We start from the raw sequence: 13,445 nt of genomic DNA on the forward strand, positions 1-13,445 counted from the left end.
GAGATAACAAAACTTTAACATGGTTAATACAGAGGAACACTTAAAGCGTCCACCATGAGTCTGAGGGTGGGTCGGGGGGGGTGGGGGGGGCGGAGGGTGGTCGGTGGTTCAAATCCCAGCCGTTTTACACCAAAGGCTTTAAAAATGATGCATGCCGTTTCCTGGCTCGGCACTCAATATTTCAAAGGAGAGAGCACTGACAAAGAACCATAAGTTGGTAATAATAATGCAGCCTTTTATGGGGCAAATGGTCTCCTCCTACGTTGAAGTTCTTTGGAAGGGAACTCGTATAATTTTTGTTGTTATTATTGTTATTATTATTATAGCATTCAGGCACTCAACAATGAACTAAATCAAATGCATTTACAACCAAAGCTTGTACAATGGTCATAATTAATTAGACAAACAAAATCACGACAGTATCATTATGATTACGAGTTTCTTGTATCCCAATTAAAAGTAGTTCACATTTTTATATCGATCAACACCATATCCTGAGTACAGAACATCCTGGTGTTGTGCGCAGCGGTTAGGGTGGTGGCTTGGGGTCCTAGGGTCCTGAGTTCAAGCCCCGTTGTCCGCTGAATTAACACCAGGAGGTTGACTCAGCCTGTCATCCTTCCGAGGTCGGTGAAATGAGTACCAGAGTAGCAGCCAAAAAGGCTGCACACGAAGGGAAGGGCTATCGACGGATTGATTAAATCTGCTATTGGTGTGGCACAGGCATGATGGGCCGAATGGCCTCATCCTGCGCCTTAATTCCTTGTAAAATGCTTATAAATGGGGATTGTTACAATCCAGTTCAAAATTAGTGTTTCATGAAAGGGTACAATATAATTAATCTGATGAATAAATAATTTGCTTCAAAATATAGTGACAAGCAAAATATGTAAGTAGGTCTGGCCATGAGAAGATCGAGTGCACAAGTGCAATGTTTTTTGCACAAATGTATGCAGGACTTGCGGTCATCACAATTTGCAATATAAACAAAGTTCCACGGGCATTTCCAAAAGTTCGAGAAACGAGACGGTTCAAAGTAGTCCAAGACCTGCGGTCTTTTTGTCACGATAGTGTCTCTTCATTCCAAAGCGCTCGCTCAATTTGTCCTTCGCCCTGGAAAATGCGAGTAAAATAGGAAATTTGAGATTTCTCCTTCAGCTACATCTCGGTTTCTTCGGTCAGTTCCTCGTCGTCGGTAAATAAATCGGTGACCACGTAGGTAGGATGTTAACTCTCAAAATGATAACAGGAGGCCAGGTCCAGTAATCAAGGCGGCCGGGTTGAGGATGTACGGATGGTCATCCATATCCTCGAAGCCACAGTCCTGAATGATGATCTGCACAAAGGGGGCTTTGTGTACAATCGAGTTACTGTGAAGGGGCATACTTTTAGTCAACATCCCTCGACGTTCGCCCTTGATGGCCTGCAACCGTTTTTCTCAAAGGGTTGCGCGATATTCCGCGATGATGGTAGTTTTGTGAGGCATATAAATCAATCTGCAGGATTCCCTTGGTATCCCAGAAAATTGACACAGCGATGTTGGTAGCTGAGGGTTGGGTGTGAAATTACTATGAGGGTGGTGATCCCTTGTGCATCCACTGCATGGATTCCAATTTAACGGTTTGAGAGCTGGTGACACGATGCCGTCCATTGCTGTCGATCGTGGGTACTGCGGTTTAGTGGGACTCATCTCACCGAGACGTAGATTATGATCATGGACGACGGGGAAAACGCTGCCAGAAGAAATTCCAAGTTCTGTGTGTGCTTCGGCGCCCTTGATGCGGCAATTCTCGAAGATTAATGTCTCGACCCGGGCAACTATGCACGAGTCACATCTGCTCGCTGTCCTGACCTAGGGTCATCTTCAAGGGTCTCATCCATGCTTCGAGAGTCAGCCACCCATGAGAGAACCGCAGAATATATGGACGTGCACAGCTTCACTATACTGGTCACCGTGCATTTGTGGATTTATTTGAGCTGGCAGTTTCTTTAGGTAAAAAAAAAAAATTATGACACCTTAATATCACGAGCCTCAATTTTACGAACATCCATAATTTCAATTGGCATTCCATCAGATCGATTTTACGAAGATCGAGCGGACTTGAAAAACTTTTTGATTGCATTCTTGAACGTCAAACAATGTCAGAATAATGAAACTAATGGCACAGAAACAAGCATACGTTGAAGTTTATAATGACAACATAAAAATCAAACGAATGGCCCGTTACCTCGTACTTTTTGAGTGCCCTTCATAAAGTACACTGTTATTTTGCCATTTGCCCATATATTAACTCACATTTAACCGGCATTCACATTGTGTTCTTTTGTACAGGATGTGCTTTGCAAATGATAACTAATCAACAGAAAAAAAAAAAAACATAGTCCAGGTGTTTCATTTCACTGCAAAAGCACAAGTAACAACATGTTCAGCGTGACCAAATGAAAAGCAGTTTAAAATGAGTCTCAAACTCAGACACCGACAAACCGGTTCATTATTCCACTCACAGGCAAGATTCTACGTCACTTCCAAAATAATCAGCTTGTGGATGAGATCGCCCTCGCCAAATAACCTCGTATCTCGATGACAGACAGCTTGGCAGAAACACTGAACAGGATACGCAACACACGCGGTATACCGAGTGCAGTGACAAGTTTGACTGCGGAGAGCCATGAGGAAACATTCAATACAGCCCGTGTGTCCACAGCTCTATTCTTCTCAAAGCAGGTCATAACCCCGGTTTGAAATGACTGCCATGGATCCTGTCCGTCCGACTCCACTGAATTGAGCAGGTGAAACGAACACCAAAAACAGCTACATCCCCGGTGTCAAGATTTTCCACATTTCACTTTTACTGATTGCGAGACGAGTCGTCCGAGTTAAAAACAAAAAAATGACGGTTTATAGAACTTACCAGACACCACAGAGGCGGATGTAAAAATGGAACTCAACAATTTCTGGTTGCAGACAGATATCTGAAGACAAGTCAAATTATGCCGTACTACAGGATTTCCATAACAATTGTCAGTCATTTTGTTGAAATTGCCTTTGAAATATATTTTTTTTATTTAACTTTCTGTTTTGGAGGGTGGATCCAGAGCGGACTTGGATCAAAATCAGCATGGGAGAAGGGTTGGTAAAGTAGCCCAGAGAAAGCAAAGCATGAGTTAGAGTTGGTGATGAAGATAGAGTTGATGGAGGAGAGTAGTCAGTGGAGAGCTGAGCTGCATCCCAGTCCAGTTACACTGTTTGGAGTCTTGGCAAAAACAGGCATCGCCCCTGTGGAGATGTCCCGGGAGCTCTATGGTTCGACCATGGCACGTGTGTGTCTTCCCAACCAAGACACATGAGAGTGTGCAATTTTTCCACCAGTAATGGGTTATTACTGTGCTGTGTCACGTGATTGGGTTTTCGTATATCATGCCTCGCCCGCGAGGGGTGGCAGGAGTGTGCTTCTGGTCGCACAATAAAGCGGAGCAGATGGTGGCCCGCGTGCTTCTTGCGTCCCACTGCACCTCGTACACTCTAGTTGGCTGACGAGGATGGTTGAATACGGACTTATGCCCGTTTTCGACGGGGACGACTTCGAATTGTTTTCGGAGCAATTGGAATGCTATTTCCACGCGAACGATGTGGTCGACGAGAGCAAGCAGAAGTCGATCTTGCTCGCTTCGCTTTCGCCGGAGCATTATCGGCTGCTGGGTGATTTAGTGGCACCGAACAGGCCCCGGGATGACGAGCTGTCGTTTCGGGACATTGTGGAGAAAATGAAAGCACACATGGCGCCGGAGAAGTCATTGCAGCTCGCTCGATTCCAGTTCGATCGCCTCTCGAAAGGGGCAGAGGAACGCGTCGCTGAGTTCGTGGCGCGGATTAAGCATTCTTCCGTGGCCTGCAAGTTCACGGCAGGGGAGCGGCCAGCTCGGCTCAGAGATCGTTTTATTGCTGGTTTACGAGATGCGAAGATGGTTTCAGCGGTTTTACGGCTGAAGGATGAAGCCATTACATTCGACTCGGCGGTCAGCACGGCTACAGCGGTCGAGCAGACTCGCGGGGATGTTCGAGCCATCACCGGCCACGCGGGGTCGCGAGCACCCCGGGACGCGCGCACGACCTTCGATGCGGGTCGGACGTCGCCATGCGGCCGCGCGTGCGGCGGGGTGACCCCGCGGACATGCTTGGGATGTGGAGGTCGACACCTGCGCCGTGCATGCCCGTGTAAAGGCAACGTGTGTTTGAATTGTCACAAGGTGGGTCATTTGGCGTGTGTGTGCCGTGGGGCGACGGCCACCGTTAAGGTCATGGACGGCGATGTGCGAGGCGACTCGGGGCGGAACCAGCGGCCGTTGTTGAGCCTGTTTTCAATTGGCCCGGCGACGGCGCGCCCGATGACGGTGGAAGTCGAAGTGAACGAAACGCCGATCACGTTCCAGGTCGATACGGGAGCAGCGGTGTCGCTCATCGGCAAACAGACCGCGCGTAGACTCAACGGCTTGAAGCTTATCAGGTCAAACCTCACGCTGTTCACGTACACCCGCGAGAAGATAACGCCAGTCGGGATGGCAGACGTGTCTGTGCGGTACCAAGGCCAGGTCACCACGCTTCGGGTGTACGTCGTGCGGGGGAGCGGGCCGTCTCTCCTCGGCCGAGATTGGATGACCCGCATCAGGCTAGACTGGGCCGCAGTTCACCTTGTGCAACCCGTGCCAAGCCAGTGGGAGGATCAGTTGGAGGAGATTCTTCAAAGACATCAAGGGTTGTTTAGCGATGACCTTGGGAAACTCAAGGGCATGGAGGCGAAACTCTTCTTGAAGGAGGGGGTGGTTCCTCGGTTTTGTAAACCGCGTCCGGTGCCGTATGCCCTGCGGGACAAGGTCAAGGGTGAACTGGATAGGCTGGAGGCCTGTGGAGTGATCGAACGGGTGTCGTGCTCGGATTGGGCCACCCCGGTTGTCACGGTGCTGAAACGGAATGGAGACGTCCGATTGTGCGGGGACTTCAAATCCACGGTTAACCCGGGGCTCAGCGTGGGGCAATATCCATTGCCGTCAATCGATGAAATATATGCGCGATTGGCGGGGAGTCAATACTTCACGAAGCTAGACCTGCGTGATGCATATTTTCACCTGCCGATGGATCCCGGGAGTAGCGAGCTTTTGACAATCAACACGTGTCAAGGGCTCTATCGATATACCCGACTCTGTTTTGGGATTGCTTCGGCCCCGGCTTTGTGGCAGAAAGCCATGGATCAGGTTTGCATTGGCCTGCCCGCTCAGACCTACCTGGACGATGTGCTCATTGCGGGGAAAACGGCGGACGAGCATCTTGCGAACATTGCCAAAGTGCTGACAAAGCTAGAAGCGTGCAGCCTGCGCTTGAACAGGGACAAGTGCGCGTTCTTCAAGCAGCGCTTGGAATACCTCGGGCACATCATCATGCCGGAGGGGCTGTTGAAAGGTCCTCGGAAGGTGGAGGCGATTCAGCGCATGCCACCGCCTCGCGACAAGACGCAGCTGCGCTCGTTCATTGGCATGGCCCAGTATTACCAAAGGTTCGTGCGCGGGCTCAGCTCACAACTTGCGCCGTTAACGCGGTTGCTCAAGAAGGACGAGCGCTGGGCTTGGGGGCCTGCACACCAGGCGTCGTTCGACCGCGTCATGCGGCTGCTCACAGAGGATACGGTCCTCGTGCACTACGAGCCTGCGCGTCCGCTCCTCTTGGCATGCGACAGCTCTGCATATGGCATCGGGGCAGTGCTCTCCCACAGGATGGACGATGGTTCCGAGCGGCCTGTTTGTTTTGCATCCCGGACCCTGTCCACAGCAGAGCGCGGATATGCCAAGATTGAGCGTGAGGCTCTCAGCCTCGTCTGGGGTGTGCAGAGGTTTCATCAATATCTGCTGGGGCGGCATTTCACTTTGCAGACGGATCACAAACCGCTTCAATTCATCCTGAGACCCGAACGCGGGGTGCCGGTGGTAGCAGCCGCGCGAATACAGCGGTGGTGTCTGTTTCTGGGTGCTTACGATTATGATATTCAGTTCCGAAGCACCGAGAAGCATGCTAACTGCGACGGGCTCTCACGCTTGCCGTGTGCGGAGGGTCCAGCTGCGTCTGAGTTGAGCGACCGGGTCGATGTGTTCGCGCTGGGCCAGGTCCAAAGCGGGCCGGTCACGGCCAGGCAGGTCGCGGTGGAATCGGCTCGTGATCCGGTGCTTGCCCGTGTCGTCCAGACGATTTCTACGGGGAATTGGAGCGATCTGCCTTCGACACAGGCATTTCAACCTTTCACGTCATGCGCAGCGGAGCTGTCGTTGGTCCAACGGTGCGTAATGTGGGGAATGAGGACTGTGATTCCACCGAAGTTCAGGCAGCGGTGTTTGGATGAACTGCATGTCAGTCACCTTGGCATCTTGAAGACCAAGAGTCTTGCTCATAGCCTGTTGTGGTGGCCAGGGTTGGACAAAGACATTGAGCAGTTGGTTAAGCGTTGCGCCACGTGCCAGACAGATGCTGATAACCCGCGTCGAGCTTTGGGTCTCTGGCCTGTGCCAGACCGAGCTTGGCAGAGGGTCCATGTAGATTTTGCGGGACCGGTTAATGGCAAAATGTTTTTGATTGTGATCGATGCATTCTCTAAATGGCCGGAGGTTGTAGTAATGCAGCATACTTCAGCAAACATTACAGTAGAGAAACTGCGGACGATCTTTGCTAATAAAGGGTTGCCGGAGATCCTGGTCTCTGATAATGGTCCGCAGTTCATCGCGGGTGTATTTCATGAGTTTATGCGCCAGAATGGTATTCGACACCTAAGGTCCGCACCGTATCATCCTGAGACGAATGGCCAAGCTGAGTCGTTTGTCAAGATGTTGAAGCGGGCTTTGCGCAGGGGGGGGGGGGGTGTTGCACCTGTGCAGACGGTGGTTGATGTCTTTTTGCTCCATTACAGGAACGCAGTTCATCCTGTCACGGGTGATTCGCCTGCCATTCGTCTCTATGGACGGGCTTTGCGGTCCAGGCTGGATTTGCTGCGACCTGGAGGGTCGGGGTGTGGGGCTATGTCGCGTCCGGCGCGGCTGCGCAGCTTCGAGGTGGGGCAGCGGGTAATGGTACGCGATTATTTCCACGGTTCCAAATGGGTGCCGGCGGTGGTCTCTGTGGTGCTGGGGCCGGCGAATTGCATGGTGCGGACTGATGGTGGGGAGGTGTGGAAGCGGCACGTGGACCAAATGCATGATCGCTGTTCAGCGTCACCCCCCCACACCTCCCCGGGCCGAACAATGCGGGACCCCCACCGGTAGTATCGCCGGCACCTGACGTTGTGTCGCCGGGGCTGGTTGGGCCGACGCCAAGGGGGTCTTCGCCTGATGCCGTCCTACCCGGGGACGTCGGGCAGGCTGGGCGGTCGGGGGTGGCTGGTGTTGCGGAAAGTGCGAGTCCGGCGAGGGTGTCACCTCGACCGAGCCGGGAGGCGTCTGAGCCTGGGCTGTCTGGTGGCGCTGCCCGTCCGAGGCGGGTCAGGGTGCGGCCGCGGTACTTGGAGGATTATGTGTGTTGATGGGTTTCAGATGGTCATGTTGTGATTGTCCGTTCATCGTGTGACGGGTCATTTTACGAGGGGAGGAGTGTGTTGTGTCACGTGATTGGGTTTTCGTATATCATGCCTCGCCCGCTAGGGGTGGCAGGAGTGTGCTTCTGGTCGCGCAATAAAGCGGAGTAGATGGTGGCCCGCGTGCTTCTTGCGTCCCACTGCACCTCGTACACTCTAATTACCTCCACCACCGAAGGTGGACGGTGGTTATGTTTTCGCGCCATCTGCCTGTTTGTTTGTTTGTGTCCAGGATATCTCAACAAGTTGTGGACGGATTCAGATGAAATTTGATGGACACATTGGGTACGTGACAAGGATGAATTGGTTTGGTTTTGGTGAAGATCTGAAACCGGATGTGATAATTTTTTTTAGTGAGTCTTCACCATTGAGAGATGGCGCCAAACCGATATATATCACGATATCTCAAAAAGCTGTGGACGGATTTGGACAAAACTTGGTGGAAAGGTTGTGTGTGTGACAGGGACGAATTGATTAGATTTTGGTGAAGATCTGTATCTGAGAGTATTTAAATTTTCTCAGTGCTTCTGCACCATTGAGAGGATGGGACCAAAAACAATACATCGCATGATATTTCAAAATGTCATGGACGGATTATGACAAAACTTGGTGGGTGACTTCGGTAGGTGACAAGAACAAGCCAATTCGATTTTGGTTAATGTCCGGGTGCAGATCACGACTATCAGTGGAATCCACAACATAAACTGTTCTCGTTCCTTCTTGTTGCTGTAGGATCCATGGAGGAAGTAGGGACTTCAGGTTATTACGTCTATACGTTTTATGTCCACCAGGCCGTGTCGAGGTTGCGACAGTTTTTGGTGTGTGCGTGTGTGTGTGTGTGTGTGTGTGTGTGTGTGTGCGTGCACGCATTTATATATTTTTTTTAACTTTATTTTTTTACTTGGATTATTACTGTGAAATACTTTAGCCCAGTGTGTGGGCCTCCCTTGTTGCTCAGTCTCCACCAGAAAAGTCCTGCCAGATGAGGAAGCAACCACCGATTCGCATGCAAATGAGGTCATGTGACCATTCACATGCAGTGCTCAATAAAATTAAGTGGTCTGGCAGCTCAGTTTGTCTTGGCCTGAAATTGCTCAGCTTGACCATGGTCCAACAAGACCTGGACACATTCCAATGTGTTGCCTTTTTATCGTGTCACCTCGCTATTTCATGAGCCTCAATTTTGCATCAATAATAATAATTATAATCGGAGTATGAATCATTATTATACAAATGAAACGGTGCGATACCAGTTCCAATGACTATATTAGTCTTCTTTCATCAAAGTTTCATACTGGGAAGTTGACACGAGGATCTTTGAGCTATTAAATAAAGTTATCCATGGAGGAATTGAGGACTTCAGGTTATTAGATCTATGTTTCATGTCCATCAGGCTGTATCGAGATTGCGACAGGTGTGTGTGTGTGTGTGTGTGTGTGTGTGTGTGTGTGTGTGTGTGTGTGTGTGTGTGTGTGTGTGTGTGTGTGTGTGTGTGTGTGTGTGTTAATACGACCCACTCTCCTCCATCGATAACCAAGATTATTATATAATACACAATCATGTTCAAGAATAATGGCCGAATTTTTGTATCAATATGGCCGTCATACTTTCCCCAGCATTGCCCCCCTCCCCGCCCCCAAGCACTCCGCCAAATATTACTACCTTGTCTTTATCTCACCTGGCCTCTCTTTTCATATTCTCCTCGAGACCACCCCCACTGTTCCCTCTCATGCATACATAATATGTGGAACACCGCTGCACAAAGGAAAACTCAGTTTGTATCCAGAGGTTGTTTGATTAAAAGTCAAAACAACTAATGTTATCAAAATGTTATCAAACAACTAACAACAAAAAAAACACACATGTAGTTTGCAGATTCAGCATTTTACGCTTTGGGACAATCTGCTTCTTACAAATGCAAAATTAATAATAATAATAATAATAATAATAATAATAAAATTGTTCCCATTTTTCACACCATCTCTTCGTAATAAATCTATAAAAAAAATACATATTTTATATTGATGTAAGGCGATAGAGCTTTGTACATAAATCACATGCGTGACCGTACACGTCAGTGCACTTTTATGTGAATTACACAAATATTCGTTGACAATCGACATATACAGGACTTGTGCATGTTTGCTATATGGGATTTGAAACTGGGTTTCCAAGCATCATGATCCACAGGTTCAGACGATAAAGGGAAAAACGCCAACCCAAGGGCAACCAACTGAATAGGCCAACCGTGGAATGATGCCTCATTTAAGAGGTCTTGGGGTCCGGGCAGTGCATGTGGTCGTTTACAAACATCGATATTCACACAATTCTGAGTTGTGCGCACTTTTGTTGTGCACACAGGCAGTGGTATAGGCTCAGAGTCATTGGATCACACACCTACTGGAAGTTTATGTATATATACATATATATATATATACTGTATATATTATTTATGTATATATACATATATATATATATATACAATATACATATATATATATATACTGTACATATACAATATACATATATATATACTGTACATATACAATATACATATATATATATACTGTACATATACAATATACATATATATATATATATTCAATATACATATATATATATATACTGTACATATACAATATACATATATATACTGTACATATACAATATACATATATATATATATATTGTACATATACAATATACATATATATATATATATATTGTACATATACAATATACATATATATATATATATATATATTGTACATATACAATATACATATATATATATATATATATTGTACATATACAATATACATATATATATATATATTGTACATATACAATATACATATATATATATATATTGTACATATACAATATACATATATATATATATATATTGTACATATACAATATACATATATATATATATATATATATATATATATATATACATACACTGTACATATACAATATATATATATATATATATATATATATACACTGTACATATACAATATACATATATATACTGTACATATACAATATACATATATATATACTGTATATATACTGTACATGTACAATATACATATATATATATATACTGTACATATACAATATACATATATATACTGTACATATACAATATACATATATATATATATATATATATATATATATATATATACTGTACATATACAATATACATATATATATATATATTTATATATATATATATATATATATATATATATATTTATATATATATATATATATATATATATATATATATTCTGTATATATACAATATACATATATATATATATTGTACATATACAATATACATATATATATATACTGTACATATACAATATACATATATATATATATATATATACTGTACATATACAATATACATATATATATATATATATATATATATATATATATATATATATATATGTACTGTACATACACAATATACATATATATATACTGTACATATACAATATACATATATATATATACTGTACATATACAATATACATATATATATACTGTACATATACAATATACATATATATATATATATATATATATATATATATATATATATATACATACACTGTACATATACAATACACATATATATATATATATATACTGTACATATACAATATACATATATATATATATACTGTACATATACAATATACATATATATATATATATATATATATTTAAAACCACAAACTAATCCATCAATTCTGCCCCATGTATAATTACTTTTGTGTCGATTTACTTCACGAAGAAAGCTCAAGTCTCAGCAGGAGCTGGCAAAGAAAAACAAACAAAAATTCACCTTCAAAATCTCAGTGCTCTGTAATAATAGGACAGTAAGTACAGCAAAGTTACCGAACTCGAACCTCCTTCTCTAAGTCACCGACGCTTCGCATCGCTCTCACAGCAGTCATTGTACGCCTTGAATATCCTACACCGAGTATTCCAAAGCAAATTCTCATGAAGCATAATAATGTGAAAGAGGCACTTGTGATGAACTGTAAAGTTCAACCAACGCAGGGACAAGACCACAGGGACAAGAGCGAATAATTACATGCGAAGGATCCAGCATTACCCCTTTCATAAGCATGAGTAGCTAATTATTTTCAGCTGGTCACATTTCCTGTATACAAGCCATCTGTCTAAAACGTGCCAGCAAACCACACATTCCAATGCTTGCTACCAATTGTGTGTTCGTGACACTTGACTAAACAGTTACTGCGAACAGACATCCGTGTATACTGATAGTATGTAAAAAGTGAGGGGACAGTCTGTCTACTTGGGCAACGAGCGGAGGGTTCATCTGTTGAAATTGACTGGAAAGCAATTAATTGAGCTGGCTGAGATGAAAGACACCAGAGGGGTCTGTACCGGGAAGGGGTGAGGGGGGGTGGATATTTTTTCGCACAACTGAAAAGAAACAATTTTGTGTCGGTGAAACTCAGCAGACATTTTAGTCCTTTAGTAGCATCCAGCTGTCTCGTATGGTTTTCCAAGTGGTCAATGAGTTTCCTGATGCTATTGGAACACAGGGCTGGCAGAAGAGCATCGAGGTGTGCACACTCACCTTTAAGTTGTCTAGCCTGGGTTTGAATCTCAGCTCAGCCTCAAAATTTCATCCTCGTGATAAGACGTTGGACCAGATGCTGGAGATAAACCTGCTCGAAATGTGGTGTTGTGCCGATTACCCAATTGCCTTCAGCCGGAAATGGCCTGAGTTGCATTGGCCACTCGCCTTGTATGCTGTGCAGGGCTCTCCCTACGATGCTGATCCATCCGTGCCTTTCAGGGACTGTTGTGTGTTCCCAATGTAATAATCGTTGCAGTCTACCTGATCACACGTCTTGTGCATACACCTCTCCTTGGGGGGACGCTGATGTTTCACGTGCACCAGTTAACTCAGGATGTTTTGGGGCTTGAAGACGGTGGAGATCCCAAACATTGAGAAGGATCGCTTCCCCATGTCAGTTATGCTTGCAACATATGGCATGGTGACCAAAGTTCTCGTTTTCTTGGCTGACTTGAACGATGGACTGTCAGTGGAGCTAGTTTAAGCCACTCAGCTTTCAGTAAAACCCATCTGGGGTAACCACACTTTCGGAGCACTTGTCTGATATTTTCTTTCTCCTGAGCAACGTTCCTTTGGATCCCAAACAATAGAAATTGCTCGAAGGGCAAGGGTCTGAATCACTGAAAGCTTGTGTATTAATGGATGTTAAGAATCAAACTTGAGTATTGGTTTGTGTGGGTTAATTTTCGATACATGGAGCCACATTCTTTAACTTGTACTTCAGTCTAGAAAGGCTAACTTGTCATCTTTACAGTCCTCCTGCATGAAATCAATGTCGGAGTCGAGATCATTGATGAACGTCAATAAATCGTGCTGTTCTGGTTTCTTCGGAACTACGAATGCGTCGACGCATCTCAGCCAAATTTGTGGTGCGATACCAGCCGTGAAGAACAACCACAAATCACTGAGACAACTCGTGCACATGAAGGAAAAGCCCCCCCCCCTCCTGAAACACATGAAGGATCAGCCCCCCCCTCCCCATATGAGAGAGGCTACATGAAACCACCAAGCATAAACCTTAAACCAAGATACTGCTTCGGCAGCACTTCAGAGTACACCATTACATTGATGAATGGAACACGAGCGATGCCGTGTTCTCTTAAAAGCTCTTAAAAGTTTTTATTTACGAAAGTTTAAAGTCACGAGCGATGAGCTCTTAAAAGTTTTCGATAGAAAGGGGTAGGGGGACAAATTTACAC

The 13,445-nt window shown here is 45.1% G+C and overlaps 1 protein-coding gene across 1 annotated transcript in view; it reads right to left on the reverse strand.

Moving 5' to 3' along the window:
• The window catches only part of PSMD1 (proteasome 26S subunit, non-ATPase 1), a 294,517-nt gene that overhangs the window by 25,721 nt on the left and 255,351 nt on the right, over positions 1–13,445 (reverse strand). The gene's annotated exons all lie outside the window — the stretch shown is intronic.

This window comes from Eptatretus burgeri, chromosome 7, assembly GCF_056783735.1.
Source record: "Eptatretus burgeri isolate ZD-2024b chromosome 7, Ebu_testis_v1, whole genome shotgun sequence".
NCBI classification, from domain to species: Eukaryota; Metazoa; Chordata; class Myxini; order Myxiniformes; family Myxinidae; genus Eptatretus; species Eptatretus burgeri.